Below are 15,871 nucleotides of genomic sequence, written 5' to 3' on the forward strand. Positions count from 1 at the left end.
TTTCGGCAAAATCTCAAAATATGATGCATAAATCTTTTGACCGTTCTGATCGATGAAGAAAAGTAGGCGATCGATTGCTGCTTGCTGACTTTAATCGATATTTACAATAGGAATAGCAAGGGGAATAAGATCTGTATCAATTATCAAAATGTAAATCGAGTGTCACGGAAATAACGAGATAGATGCAGCGTTGTTTTCCTGTTGTTCAAAATTGAAACTAGTGAAGAGTAGAAAGTCGAGCGATCGTTTAGGTTGTGGGACGCACGACAAACACTGCGCACGAAAGGGTTCAGCAATTTGCAAACGTGGTTTATATGCCACAGATTCAGCGACAGTGTTTTGCAAGTATTGTGATTGCCGAGTTGGGTGGGGAAAAAGATAGCATTGTGAAACACGTTAAATCTGAAAAACACGTGGGTAAGCGATGCGAAAACGAAAGTTCAACCCCTGCTGCTGGTACGTCTCAAAGAAAGCAATCTTCTCTGCTTACACAGTTAGATAGCTGTAAACGAAGAAAAATTTCCACATAACTTCTCGAAATGCACAGCTGAAGTATTTGCCAAAGCAAATATACCTCTGGAAAAGCTGGAAAGCAAAGAGCTAAGAGCCTGGATTACTGAGTTTACAAGTGAAGAGCTGCCATGTGTGAGAACTCTACGTGAAGTATATTTACTGGGTAATTTTCAAATTCATTGATTGGTTTAGGTGTTATGACATCGAAACCACGCACAAAATTGAAGGATACCGAATTTGAGTACGATTTACATATGGAACTATCTTACTCGTACTCAGTTGATCCAGTTATTTTAAATTATTTTGTTATAATTTGAGGTCTTTCTTCCTTTCTAGAAGTTGCATCTGACTACCAGAAAAGAACAGCAGAGGCTCTAGTGGGGAAGAACATCAACATACTCTGTGATGAAACTACAGATAAAATGGGCCGTTGTGTTCTTATCATATTCCAAGTCCCAGCTGGATCAAAAAGAGAGCTGCACGTTGTTTCTGTGAACTATCTTGATGCAGGAAATGCTTCAAACTGCTCTCGTGCTGGTTTAGAAGCTCTGCGCAGTTATAGTGTACCATATGATGCAGTTAGTGACAGTGCCCCGTACATGACCCGGTGTGATGAAACATTAAGTGTGGTCAAAGGGAATCATTTAATGCATGTACAGTGCTGGGCACATAAGATCAGCTTGATTGGCAATAGTTGGGTCGCAGTGATGACATTTAAATCATGTGGTTGCGATGGTAAAGTCTGCATTTTTGAACACAAGTAGAAAAAATATAATTATTTACAATTCCTAACATCAAAGTATGGTGCTTCAAAGGAAGCAAAGTTTTTCCTGCACCTGTCATAACCTGATGGAATAGCTGGTTTCAGGCTGTCTTCTATTTGAGTGCTTACTTGACTGATGTTACATTTTTCATGATGTCTGACATGAAAGACAACAACTGTGATATTAAGTACCTGACTGATCTGAGAGACCAACAAGTGAATAGGCTCACTCCCGCATGGTTTTGTCACAGATCATGCAGCTGGATTGTTTGACCTCCATACTGAACTTGAAGAGTATTTGTATCCTACCTCTCATCTCCTTTACCCCAAATTGCATAACCTTGATGCCAGTTTTACCTTCATTTGTGAGGGAATTTTTCTGTGGCAACTAATGATGCTTTGATTAAGCTCACTCCTCTACAGCAGGCTGCATATAGAGACACGTTTGTCAAAGCTGCTTGTTCTTCACAATGCAAGCTAGCCACATTGAAAGCTAAAGACACCAACCATAAGCATTTTGTGTCAATTTCTCAAGCTTTGTATTCAAAAAATATAATTTTGAATAACACTGATAAATTAGATGAGCTTGAGAAATTGTTTGGAGTAACAGATCTCTTACAAAACGATATCTGGTCTGGTTACTGTTCTCTGAAACATGCAATTCAATCCCAGATGAAAGAAAGTGAAAAATGCGATGTCATGCTTGCATTAACTGCAGTTCAGACAAAGTTCAGCATGTTTGCTAAATACTGTCTTGAGTTGTTGTGGACCCCAATGAACAATGTAGGCTAGATAGGGAGCACGCGTGTTGTCTCATCACAACCCAGTGGTTACAGACAGACGGTGCAATTTGAAAAAAAGAAAAAGCAATGCCGAAGTACTGACAGTGCTTTCATTTGAACAATGAATTTGTATTGTGTGTGAACCAAGGACGATAATTGCACTTCATAAACTTGGAATCATTAAAATTAATAATACCATGCGATTATTTTAACTTTGTAAATAGATGCTAATTTTGGAAAAAATAGATGGTAATTTTGAAACAAATAGATGCTAATTTTTCAGGTCCTTATCCATGGTAAATGAAGTGGATTTGACTGCTGTTTCTACTTTTTCTTGCCTTTCACATAATTGCTTGTTTGTTGTCATCGTAAAAACTCGACTGCGGGTGTTGTTGTTGAGTCATCAGTCCATAGACTGGTTTGATGCAGATCTACATCCCACCTTATCCTGTGCTAACCTTATAATTTTGACATAACTATTGCATCCTACATCTATTCTAATCTGCTTGTCATATTCATACCTTGGTCTACCCCTACCGTTCTTACAGCCTACACTTCTTTCAAAAACCAACTGAAAAAGTCCTGGGTGTCTTAAGATGTGTCCTATCATTCTATCTCTTCTTCTCGTCAAATTTAGCCAAATCAATCTCCTCTCAACGATTTGATTCATTATCTCTTTATTCGTGATTCGATCTATCCATCTCACCTTCAGCATTCTTCTGTAACACCACATTTCAAAAGCTTCTATTCTCTTTCTCTCCAAGCTAGTTATCGTCCATATTTCACTTCCATACAATGCCACGCTCTAGATGAAAGTTTTTAGAAACTTCTTTCTAATTCCTATATGAATGTTAATAGTGAGTAAATTTATTTTCTTAAGAAAGCTCTTCCTTGCTTGTACCAGTCTGCATTTTATGTCCTTACTTCTGCCATCGTTAGTTATTTTACTACCCAAGTAACAATATTCATCTACTTCCTTTAAGACTTCATTTCCTAATCTAATATTTCCTGCATCAGCTGCTTTCGTTCGATTGGACTCCATTACTTTTGTTTTGGACTTATTTACTTTCATCTTGTACTCCTTACCCAAGACTTTGTCCATACCATTCAGCAACTTCTCGAGATCTTCTGCAGTCTCAGATAAAATAATATTGGCAAATCTCAAGGTCTTGATTTCCTCTCCTTGGATTGTGATTCCCTTTCCAAATTCCTCTTTGATTTCCTTTACTGCCTGTTCTATATAAACATTGAAAAGGAGGGGGGGGGGCAAATTGCAGCCTTGCCTCACTCCTTTCTGGATTGCTGCTTTCTTTTTTGTCCAAAGCCCTCGATTCTTATGACTGCAGACTGATTTTTATACAAATTGTAGATAATTTTTTTTTCAGTATCTGATCCCAATCACCTTTAGAATCTTAAATAGCTTGATCCAATCACCATTATCGAATGCCGTTTCTAGATCTACAAATGCCATGTACGTGGGCTTGTCCTTCTTAATTCAATCCTCTAGGATCAGATGTAAAGTCAGGATTGCTTCACGTGTTCCGACATTTCTTCTGAAGCCAAATTGATATTCTTCCTACTCAGCTTCGACTTGTCTTTCCATTCTTCTGAATGGGAATAGGTAAAACGACATTTCTCATACATCTTACATACTAAATGGAATAACGTTGGCATGCTGGTTTCTCCTAAGGCAATCAGTAATTCAGAGAGAATGTCATCAATTCCAGGTGCCTTGTTCCTATTTAGGTCTCTCACAGCTCTGTCGAACTCAGACCTCAAAATTGGGTCTCCCATTTCATCAGCATCAACAGCCTCTTCTTGTTTCAGAACCAAATCATCTATATCATTATCTTGATACAAATGTTGGATATGTTCCTGCCATCTTTCTGCTTTGTCTTCTTTCCCTAGAAGTGGCTTTCCTTCTGAGCTCTTAATATTCACACACCTAGATTTCTTTTCTCCAAAGGTTTGCTTGATTTTCCTGTATTCAGCATCTACCTTTCCTAGGACCATACAACTTTTGACAACCTTGCACTTCTTCAGCCATTCTTCCTTAGATACCTTGCACTTTCTATCCACTTCATTCTTTAATCACCTGTATTCTTTTCTGCCCTCTTCATTTCTAGCATTCTTGTATTTTTGTCGTTCATCAGTCAGGTCCACTATCTCCTGAGTTATCCATTGATTCTTAGTTGATCTTTTCTTGCTTCCTAACATTTCTTCAGTAGCCCTACTGACTTCATTTTTCATGACTATTCACTCTTCTTCTGTTGTCTTTCCTTCGTCCTTTTCATTTAGAGCTTTTGCAACATATTTCTTGAAACAATCCCTCACACTCTTTTTTTTCAACTTGTCTGGATCTCATCTCCTTGCATTCCTTCCTTTCTTCAATTTCTTCAACTTCAGTTGGCATTTCGTGACCAACAAGTTGTGGTCAGAGTCCATGTCTGCTCCTGGGAAAGTTTTGCAATTCAACACCTGGCTTCTGAATCTCTGCCTAATAATAATAATAATAATAATAATAATAATAATAATAATAATAATAATAATAAAGTCTATTTGATACCTTTCAGTGTCTCCAGGTCTCGTCCACGTATACTGCTGTCGTTTGTTATGTTTCAACCAAGTATTGGCACGGACTATGATCAATGCAGAATTCAACCAGCTGACTTCCTCTTTCGTTCCTTTGTCCCAATCCGAATTCTCCTACTGTGTTACCTTCTCTTCTTTGGCCTACAACTGAAATCCAGTCTCCCATCACAATTCGATTCACCGAGCTCGATAGTTGCAGTCGCTTAAGTGCGGCCAGTGTCTGGTATTTGGGAGATAGTGGGTTCGAATCCCACTGTCTGCTGCCCTGAAGATGGTTTTCCATGGTTTCTCATTTTCACACCAGGCAAATGCTGGGGCTGTACCTTAATTGAGGCCACGGCCGGTCTGCTGCCCTGAAGATGGTTTTCCATGGTTTCTCATTTTCACACCAGGCAAATGCTGGGGCTGTACCTTAATTGAGGCCACGGCCGCTTCATTCCCACTCCTAGCTCGTTCCTGTCCCATCGTCGCCATAAGACCTATCTGTGTCAGTGCGACGTAAAGCAACTTCTTGATTGATAAATTTCATTTTGTTCCGTATTGATAGTCACCGAATGTCATAAAAGAAAGAAAAGTTCCACCTGATCAATACTTATTTATTATAACATGTATAATATTATTTATGGAGGTTAGATAACTCTTTGGTGACTTATGGACTGGAATTGCCTTGTGTATCAAAGTGGAAGATGTTGAAACTCATGCTCAGAGCTGAAGAACATTTATCACCTGGAAGCCCTAGAAATTGTCCAGAGGAGTAGTTAATAAAAATGTAGAAGTTAGTATGTAGGTTCCTAGCAGCACCACTGGAGAAAGTCTGTACCCCAGTTTTTTAGGTGTATTATCAGGAAGGAATATGCCTAAGGACATATGGGACTTATCATTGGCTCTGAATCAACAACTCGTACAAACAAGCTAGCAGAAGTGGAAGTTTTATTTGTTGGTGTAAGTATTTTCTGAGTTGGCTGCTGGTGAAATCCACTTACTCCTTAAAATGTGACAGAGAGATAATATATTTGCAACATGATAAATTATCCAACCTTCAGAGTTTTGTACATGAAATAAATGTTAAGAAACAGTAATTGTTGACTTGAACAAAACAGTGAAGTTAACATCCTGGTATCCTCTCAACCCTTTATCAGCGAGAATTTGAAGTAACTGGGTGTTTATTACAAATTTTCTGTCTCTCTGCCTATTTCATGCCCGAACAGGCAGAACATATTGTAATATGTCCAAGAAAATGAAGTCCCTCAGAGAACTGTTCTAAGAGTCGCTGTGTTTGTGATTTGCAAAAACTGTATAATTACTGTTGTTGATTCAGCAGTCATTGTGTTACTAAATGTAGACTGTTTTGCTCTATATTATACCTCAAACAAAGTCGCCAAGTGACAGTTACTGCAAGCTGTTCAGAATATGAAATGTTAAGTATGTTGGGTAGTCAGCTCAAGAGGATGGTTGGATCCTCAATAGCTCCGCCTGTAGCTCTCATGGGTGATGTAAGAACCGCTGAAGAGATGTATTAGGGAAATGAGGAGTGCAGTAGTTTCTTGTTGCTTTCCTCATCTAGCTTGAAGTAGCTCTTGCATATCTGTCAGCAAAGCTCACCAATAAGCATGCACAAACTGAGCCTGTGAGTAACATTTTCACACAGTTCATACCAAGGAATGGCATTATTTTGATATTATCAAAGCCAAGGATGAGACTGAGATGTAGGGAAATGAAAGTAACAAATTTTTTCTGTATTATAGACATGGTAATAGGCTATTGGGCTTTTGCCGTGTCTAGAAAACAAGGTGAAATAAGTTTACTTTACCTTTTGCAGAGAATTTTGCTCTGCGTTTCCAGAAGAAAATGTCATCTGTTCATGAAGAAGACTTCTCTTATAAATTTGAGAATACTTTACTCTTGGTACATTGTAAGTTGTACTCTGGTTCGTCCGTAGATAGCTCAGTATGTGCTCGTCTTCTGAGTGGGAACCCCATTTTAGCTCCAGTTAAGATGCGTCTTGTTCAAAGGTATGTGCGTTGCAAAATAAACAGCAAGGTCATCAGATGAATCTAAGCTGAATGTGGTAGAAGAAATAAATAAAATAAAGTGCAATGAAAGAAGGATAGATAAAGAAGAATAGCATAGAGCTGAAGATTTAAAGAAAAGTGTGTAGAAAAAAATGAGTCAGTCAGGTGGGGGAGGGGGGTTGGAAAGAAAGACATACTAGGATGACACTGAAGACACGAGAGTGAAAAGAAGTACAGTAAGAGGTGTACAGAAGTTATGAAAGTATGACACAGAACACAGCCTAGACTGAACAATCTAGTGATGGGGAGAATATGAATTTGGAAAACACCAAATAAAATAACAGTAGTCAAAGGATAGGGAAGAGAACTACCTACATAAATCTTTAATGGCTGGCAACTATGTATTACTTAATTGATAGCCAGTATACCTGTTGAAATTATTAGGATTTTTGCATATTTCCACAGCTTCCCAGACCTTTATTGTTTAGTGTGGCAAGAGCCCATACATTTAGGAAAATGACATCATGACTTGGCGGTAAGGCATGTTCAGCTATTGCTGATTTGTCTGACTGGTTGATAATAGTTCATTGCTGTTCCTTGATACGAGTATCAATGGACCGGCATGTTTGGGCAATGTATACCTGGCCACAAGTACAGGGAATTTTGTACACTTTCTCCTTGTTTGTACCTAAACTGTGAGCAGTGTTTTGTGATGGTGCCAAATACGGTTTTTATATTGTACTTGCGGAGGACCTTGGCAATATGGTCTGTGGTATTGTGGGTAATGGGAAGGTTATTCAGTTCCCTTCACGTCTTCGTTCTGTGAGCTTTACTTAGTCGTCCATCTGGGATGCAGGGCTCTATAAATCTGTACATTGTTGTAACCATTACCCTTGAATGTGACTTTGAGTGTGTCCCTCTCTTCTTGGATAGTTGATGGCTCACAAATTAGTTTTGCCGTTGTAGTGAGCATTGTGTGAATGCCCTGTTTTTGTACTGGATGGTGGTGAGGATCTGCATGGAGATAGCAATTTGTGTGCGTAAGCTTACGATAGACGGTGTGCCCTAAGGAGCCGTTCGATTTCTTTCTTACTAGAACATCCAAGAAAGCAAGGCATCCAAGTGACTTCATTCCCATAGTGAATTTAATTGAAGGATGCTGCCAATTTATGTGGTTTAGAAATTGGTGAAGTATCTCAGGATCTTTTGACCAGCCCACAAATATATTGTCAACATTCTTCCACCAAATCGTTGGTTTGATGTGGTGTTTGAAATTATTTGTGTTGTGAATGTTTTTTTCTTTTTACGTTAAGTTTTAAATGAAACATTTTTGCACCAAAATCAACATTATCAATGTCCTTTTGAAGTATTGAGTCAGTTTGGGAGAAATAACTTTATAAAGTTCCAAATCATCAGCAAATAACAAACTACTAGTGTATGATAAGACGTAAGGAAGATCATTGATCAGAAGCAAAAATAGTCGTGGTCCTAGATTTTGAGCTCTGTGTAAACTCTTTCATATGAAGCATACTGCTTCATTTTCTGAAGGTAGGAACAGAACAAATGTAATTCTTTTGAACACATGAAGATATGTAGCCTAATTTTTAAGTAATGATTTCATCATTCACCATATCAGAAGTTTTTGGAAAATCGTTATATGCAACATCAACCCTCTCGTTTATAACTAGACTACTATATAAATCCTGTATTAAACCAAACTAATTCGGAACAGCGGATCTGTGTTAAATGAAACCATGCTGAATGCAAGGTAACTGAATTTTCACAAGATCAAAAATTTTTGTGTGTAGAATTTGTTCAAAAACTTCGGCTGTTGTATTAATAACATATCATCATCATCATCATCATCATCATCATCATCTGCAGTTTCCAGCTGTTGACCGGGTCTGCTTGGAACATAAGCCTCTCCATCTCCTCTTGTCTTCCCACCACTTCTCCCTAGTCACTCTTGCTCAGTCGTGTCCTCTTCTCTGTACACACTCTTCCACACCTTTTATCCACCTGTCTCTTGGTCTTCCTCTTGGCCGTTTACCTGTTATCTCCATTTTGTGCATCCTCCTCGGTATCCTTTCCTCTGTCGTTCTCTTCATGTGTCCATACCATCTAAGTCTACATACCTCTATCCTATTCTGTAGTGGCTCTTCTTTTACTATATCTCGAACCCTGTCATTTCTCATCTTATCCCATCTTGTCACTCCTATCCTGCTTCTCAGAAATTTCATTTCATTTGCCTGTATTCTATTCACGGCTCTCTGCCTCATTATCCAATTCTCAGCTGCATACGTCAGAATAAGTATATAGTACATTCTATATATCACCCTTTTGCTTCTCTGAGGTACATCCTTGCTCCAAACCAGGCTTCTGACACTTTTCAGGAATACTCCTGCTTGTCTTCCATGCTCGATTATTTCCTTATCATTTCTTCCACTTTCCTCTATGATACTCCTAAGTACTTGAAACTCTCTACCTTCCTAAGCTGTTCCCCTCCAAGCATTATTCCTCTTGTACGTCTCTCCTTCTTTCTAGTTGTGATCACTATCTCGCTCTTTTGGGCATTAAATTTCATTCCTACCGAGCTCGATGGCTATAGTCACTTAAGCATCCAGTAATCGGGAGATAGTGGGTTCGAGCCCCACTGTCGGCAGCCCTGAAGATGGTTTTCCGTGGTTTCCCATTTTCACGGCAGGCAAATACCGGAGCTGTACCTTAATTGAGGCCACGGCCGCTTCCTTCCACTTCCTAGGCCTATCCTATTGTCGCAATAAGACCTATGTGTGTCGGTGCGACGTAAAACAAATAGAAAAAAATTCATTCCATATTGTTCCACCTCATCTATCCAAGCATCTGTTCCTGGATATCCTCTTCCTTTTCTCCCCAGACTAACAGGTCATCTGCAAACATCATCACTTTCATTTTTCCTTCTCCAATTTTCCTTGCCACTTTTGTCATCTCGTCCATTGTTACTACGAAGAGCAAAGGTCACAGAGAACTTCCTTGTTTTAATTCACCTTTTTGCTCAAACCAGCCTGGTCCTGCTATTTTCACAAAACTGACACTCCCATTGTACACCTCCTTCACTCTTTGTACGGTCTGTTCCTCGACACCTTTTCTCTGTAAGGCTTCCCATACCTTGTTTCTACACACACGGTCATAAGCTTTCCCAAAGTCCATGAAGGCCATCACAAGATCCTTACCCCATTCATAAGGACACTATTGTAGTTACCTTACTGCGTATATAAGGTCTACTGTGGTCCTTCCTGTTCTGAAACCATACTGCTCTTCTCTTTTCTTCCACCCTCTTTCTGATTCTATTCTCTAAAATCTTCTCAAACACCTTTGCACAGTGGCATATCAATGTGACTCCCCTATAGTTCTTGAACTCATTTCTATTCCCCTTCTTGAAAATGGGTATGATTACCCCCTTCTTCCAATCTTCAGGGGTCTTCCTTTCCTTCCATACTACTTTCAACACACAATAAAGCCACTGTTTCCCTACCTCTCCTGCTGCCTTCACCATCTCAATACTCATTTAATCTAACCCTGGGGCTTTCCCTCCTTTCATCTTGTCCAGTGCTAGCTCCACTTCTGCCCATGTTAAGTCTTTTTCTTCTTCCCTATTTCTTACTTCCTCCCTGCTTCTATTTTCCTTCTCAGTGCATCCTTCTGGGTTTAGTAAATCTTCAAAATACTCGTTCCACATTCCTTTGAGTTTCTCCATTTCCTGCACTTCATTTCCATTTTTCCTCTTCCCTTTCTTCTTATTCTTGACCTTTCCATACAGTACTTTTTTATTTCCTTTGCTATCTTCTTCCATCATGTTTGTTCACTTTTCCATCCATTTTTTCTTCTCTGTTACAACCTTTTTTAGCTTCCTTTTCTGTCTTATATTCTTGTCTTGTCTCCGGTGTCCTCTGTTGGAACCACACTCTGAAAGCTTTATTCTTCTCCCTAACTGCCGCTTTGACTCTGTCGTTCCACCATGGGGTCTCCTTGCATGTTTTCCTGGCACAAATTTCCTCTGCAGTTTTTACTAGTATCCTCTTGAACCTTTCCTATTCCTCCTCTCCTGCTTTTGTATCATCTGTTGGTACGTTCAATCTTATTTTTTCCTGGTATTCTTCCTTGGTTTCCTTTTCCTTCAGTTTCCATATTTTGATACGTCTTTCTTGCTTCTCTGTTCTTTTCCTTTCCATCATTGTTCTCAGTTTTCATTACCAGAAGTCTGTGGTCACTATCTTGGGCCTCTGATGGTATTACTCTTACATCTATAACATTCCTCTTCATTTCCCAGTCGTAGATCATGTAATCTACAATGGATTTCCTAGACCAGTCACTGTTATAAGAATTTTTAGGTCCTGCTCTATGGAGGTGAAGGAATGATTGGACTCGGTTATAACAGAGGAATGATTGGACTCTTTTGGACTTTGACTGGACTTTGACTGGACTTTGGATTCTTTATTTTTATAACAAGGGCAATTTACTCAGAGTTTTGGAAAACATCTTTATTAATATAGACCAAAAATGCAACCCTGCTTACAATTTAAATGAAATTTCAGAAACTGTGAACATAATTTTTGAGGCAATACTCAACAGTTCCTATTTTGTCAAGCCTCGTAACAAGCCTCCCTTCAGTTGCTCCCCGCCTATTGGTTCCAGCCTTCCCCTACTCTCCCCTCATACCAGCTTCCATCACACATGGCCTCCACAGTTCGCCTCCAGTCAACTATAAACATCTACACACGCTGACCTAGCCATTCTTGGGTAGGCGGGAATGTAAGTAATCAGATGTGCCGCATTTTATTTTCATTCATTTTTTTGTATTACAAGGTGCTTCAAAAACTTGCCTACTTTTAACGCTAGTAATAGCCATCATTATTGTTCTAGGGCACTCCACTGCACATTCCACTTATGAAATCACGATCAGATATTCTGCCTACTTTTCTTATCAAGAATTGTTAACATTATCGCGCCAACAAGATGAACTCAATACCATTTTACTGGAACCCTCACTCATGTTTAACACACATTTAACAATCGTCTTCATTCTACTGGAACTAAACTTTGTGCTCCATATCACCAACTTTCTACACGCATCGGCAAACTGTATGTCAACACAGCATCATCACGTTAAGAGGGCTCTGTTACCAATTTTATTGAACCATTTCATGTGTTCAGTATTTTAATTTTCACTTTTACCAGTATTCAAGTGTTGTGCTCAGATCATTCTAGCATATTCTTCAACGTTTTAACTGACACATTCGGCAGTCCGAATTATTTTTAATGTGTTTTTGTCCTTGTCCTTTGTGCTTAATCTTTAAACTTTTCGGCTGATGTCTACAAGATAGATGAAACATGTTCTGTTATTTTTTAAAATGTTATTTAGATAATTAAATTTTAGTATTGTATATATGGAACATTTGACCGTACCTTTTAAGTATACATACTACAATACAGGCTTTATAATGAAATTCATTTTATGCAATACAAACTGAAATGCTAACACATCTGCCTAGCAAAACTCTGAAAAGTGTGAGCTTAATATTACATACCAGTAGTTATGTTTTACTATGGATTAACCCATTGCCATCTAACATCTTCTCAGAGACATGGTCAGTCACTGAGACCAAAGAGCCGAACCACGTCTCAGAGACATGCTGAACTTTGTTACGAATTGGAGTCATTAGTTTGGTATGACACAAGTGCATGGCAATATTATGCTGACCAATATACTTCCTTCAACGTTTTTGGAAAGAGGCAGTGTCGATAATGTTGTTTGTTACCTAAATATAAGGGGCAGTCAAATCAGAACCGAACACCCGCCATAACACACATTCCGTGCGAAAGGCGGCAACGTTGTTAACTATCGATACTGTCATCGCTGTGGTAGGAGAACTGCATAGTGACAACTCACAGGTGCATGCAGTTTTTGGGTTCTGTCTTGGTGATGCGTGGATTGGTCTAGTGCGTTCGTCCAGCTGTAGAAATGGAGGCAACGAAAGAAGAGCAGAGAAGTGTGGTTTGATTTCTGGTGGCTGAGAGTGCTGGAGTATGTGAAATTTATCGTTGCATGTCTGCTGTGTATGTCGAACACTGCATGTCCATGACGAGTTTGCACGAGTGGCATAGAAGATTCCGAGAAAGGCGCACATCATTGCAAGAAGATGCCCGCCCAGGACAGGCACATCGAGTCATTACTCCTCATGTGGTACGGCGGATTGATGGCCTTATCTGGGGAAACCAACAAGTCACGGAGGAAGACATTCGCGTTAAAGTCGGCAATAGGCCTAGCTATGGTTTTGTGCCTGCCATTATCAATGATAACTTGCACACTTCCGCAAAATTTGTGCGCAGTTGGTTCTGCATCAATTGACGGAGGGACAAAAGCTTGACAGAATAGTGTCATGTTTGAGTCATCTGCAGTGGTACTATGAGGAAAAGTATGCGTTTCTATCCCGTATTGTTGTGGGATGAAACGTGGTGCCATTATTTTGAGCCTGAGAGCAAATGGCAAAGCCAACAATGGAAACATTGCAATTCTCCCCTGCCAAAGAAATTTAAAGCTGTTCACGTAAGTTCCGTTAGTCATGATGACCTTCTTCTTTGACTGCTGGGGTCCTCTGCTTGTCGACTTCCCCGAGCATGGAACCACGATCAGTGCGCAGCGCAATGGAAACACTTTGCAGAAACTGCAACGCACCATAAAGCGAAACGCCCTGGAATGCTGTCGGACAAAGCCATCTTGTTGCACGGTAATGTTCACCCCTATACTTCCAATCTGATGAAGGCTACCTTTCAGCGATTTGGTTGGGAAACACTTCAACATCCTCTGTACAGCCAGGAACTTTCACCTTGTGATTTTCACATTTTTGGCGACCTGAAGAAAGACGTTTGTGGACGTCGGTTTCATTTGGACAAGGCCGTGCAAGATTGGGTGCGGTTGTGTATATATCAGCGACCTAACTCCTTCTACAAAACTGGTATTGATTGTCTCGTCACTCAGTATGATAAATGTATTAATGCTTTTGGTGATTACTTTTGAATAAAACCATTCCATGGTCGCGCTGTAGCAGGCGTTCGGTTTTCGTGCGACTGCCCCTTACACTTGAAAATTAGGTGGAGTGCCTTCTACTAGTGCAGTTCCTTGTCAATATGGCTGCACGTAGATGTAAATATTTGAGTGAGATGGATATCAGAACTTATTTGTGCCAAAGTGGTGATAGTGAAGTCTTGTGTGAATCCGATGATGATGAATTTATGAATTGTGAAAGCAATGAATCTTTGTCGTAAAGTGAAACCAATTCAGATAAAGAATTAGATAACACACAGCCGTTCACATCGAAGCGACCCAACATTCACACTGGAGCATGATCAACTGAAAGTGATAATGTACTAGGTATATGCAAATTTAGTAGCATATCTCCACCCCCAGTGGTTTCTCACAATCTTGATGATAAACCCTCTGCATCAGAGGCTTTCTCGTGTGTTCTGATTGACAAATTCTGGACGACGATAACCACAGAACATATACGCAAACCAGTTTTTATATAATCTGTACTATAAAAAAATCTTTGGCAGTAAATGGTTTGACCCAACTAATAATGAATGGAATGGCGTATGGCTTTTAGTCCCGGGAGTGTTCGAAGACATGTTCGGCTCGCCAGGTACAGGTCTTTCGATTTGATGCCCGTAGGCGACCCGTGCATCGTGATGAGTATGAAATGATGATGAAGACGACACACACACACCCAGTCCCCGTGCCAGAGAAATAACCAATGATGGTTAAAATTCCCGCTGTCGGAAATCGAACCTGTGACCAATGGCCAGCACGCTAACCATTCAGCCATGGAGCCGGACAACTAATGATGAAATGAAGGCTTACTTTTCCTTATGCATTATTATGGCTCAAGTAAAAAAGCCCTTGGTGAAATGAACTGGTCAAAGAGCGAGTATTGTTGACACTTCACTATTCAGTAAAAAAGTGCCGTTAAGGATTTCTGCATTTTCATGATAATGAGTGCCTAAATGAATACCTAAATAACTTGATTTTATTCCATTTGTGCCACAACAGGATGTAGCTGTTGATGAGTCGCTGATGAATTTCAGAGGATGTTTATCTTGTGTGCAGTTTGATCCTTCCAAGCTTGCTAGATTTGGAGTAAAATTTTATAAACTTTGCGAATCCAATTCAGGCTACTGTGTAAAATTTATACTGGTAATGATTTATGCGTGGAAAGTGGGCTGAGTGCAAGTGAAAACAGAAAGATGATGCCCAAAAATGTAGTGAAGAAGCAATTGAAGAAAGGTGAGGCACAGAATGTCAAGTCAAGGTCCATTGGTTACAAAATTGAATGACCACAAGGATGTTTACATGCTGTCGTCAAAGCACAGAGGTGTGGAAATGGTGGCCACTCGGGCTAAGAAGAGAGAGGGGGGAACACCAAGGATCAAGTAGCACACGGTGAAGTCGAGTGCGTCAAGAAACCCACAGTGGTCTTAGACTACAACGGGAGTGGGAAGGTTGGACAGAGATGATCAAGTGCTTACCTGAATAAAATTTATTGAACTTAATCTTTAAAAATTACCATTGTTTGCTCCAGTGCGACACCACTGCAAGCTATAAATGTGCTAAGCACAATGCAGTGCCGGCGACCTAGGGGAGAATTGCATCTCCACTTGCTATATCCCTCCCAGGCTAGCATGACCAAAATATGGCTTCTGATTGAGATAGCTAAATAAAATTCAGGAAACTCAAAAATGACTATTGAATTTCTACTTATCTCTGTTACTGGTTTTACCAGTTCTTGTATTTCTCTTGTAAAATGATTACTCTGGGATTCTTAATTTTGTTTTTTAAGTTAACATTTACAGTTCTTGTTTCTGTTGTTTTAATGGGTAATACCGTATACCGTCTCTTCTCGCCATGTCATGTTCCCTGCGGAATTAGTTCTTCTAATACCAGTTTCTGTTCCTTTCTAAATATCTCTCAGCATTTTTTCCATCAAATGGGGTCTACTGTTTCATTATATTTTCACTATTTGGCCCTTCTAGCATGTCTTGGGTTGAGGTCCACAGAACTTATGTCTTCGCTGATGTTCATCCACCACTTTGGCGGTCTCCCTCATGACCAGTATCCTACTGGGTCAAGTTTGAGGGCTGTTTTTGTCATAGAATTATATTTGTTGCTTCTCATG

General features: G+C 39.7%; 1 protein-coding gene across 4 annotated transcripts in view; it reads left to right on the top strand.

The window, feature by feature from the left end:
• Positions 1-15,871, top strand: part of hrg (hiiragi) — a 210,618-nt gene that overhangs the window by 13,869 nt on the left and 180,878 nt on the right. The window lies entirely within an intron of this gene.

Source organism: Anabrus simplex, chromosome 7 (genome assembly GCF_040414725.1).
Source record: "Anabrus simplex isolate iqAnaSimp1 chromosome 7, ASM4041472v1, whole genome shotgun sequence".
In the NCBI taxonomy this organism is placed as follows: domain Eukaryota; kingdom Metazoa; phylum Arthropoda; class Insecta; order Orthoptera; family Tettigoniidae; genus Anabrus; species Anabrus simplex.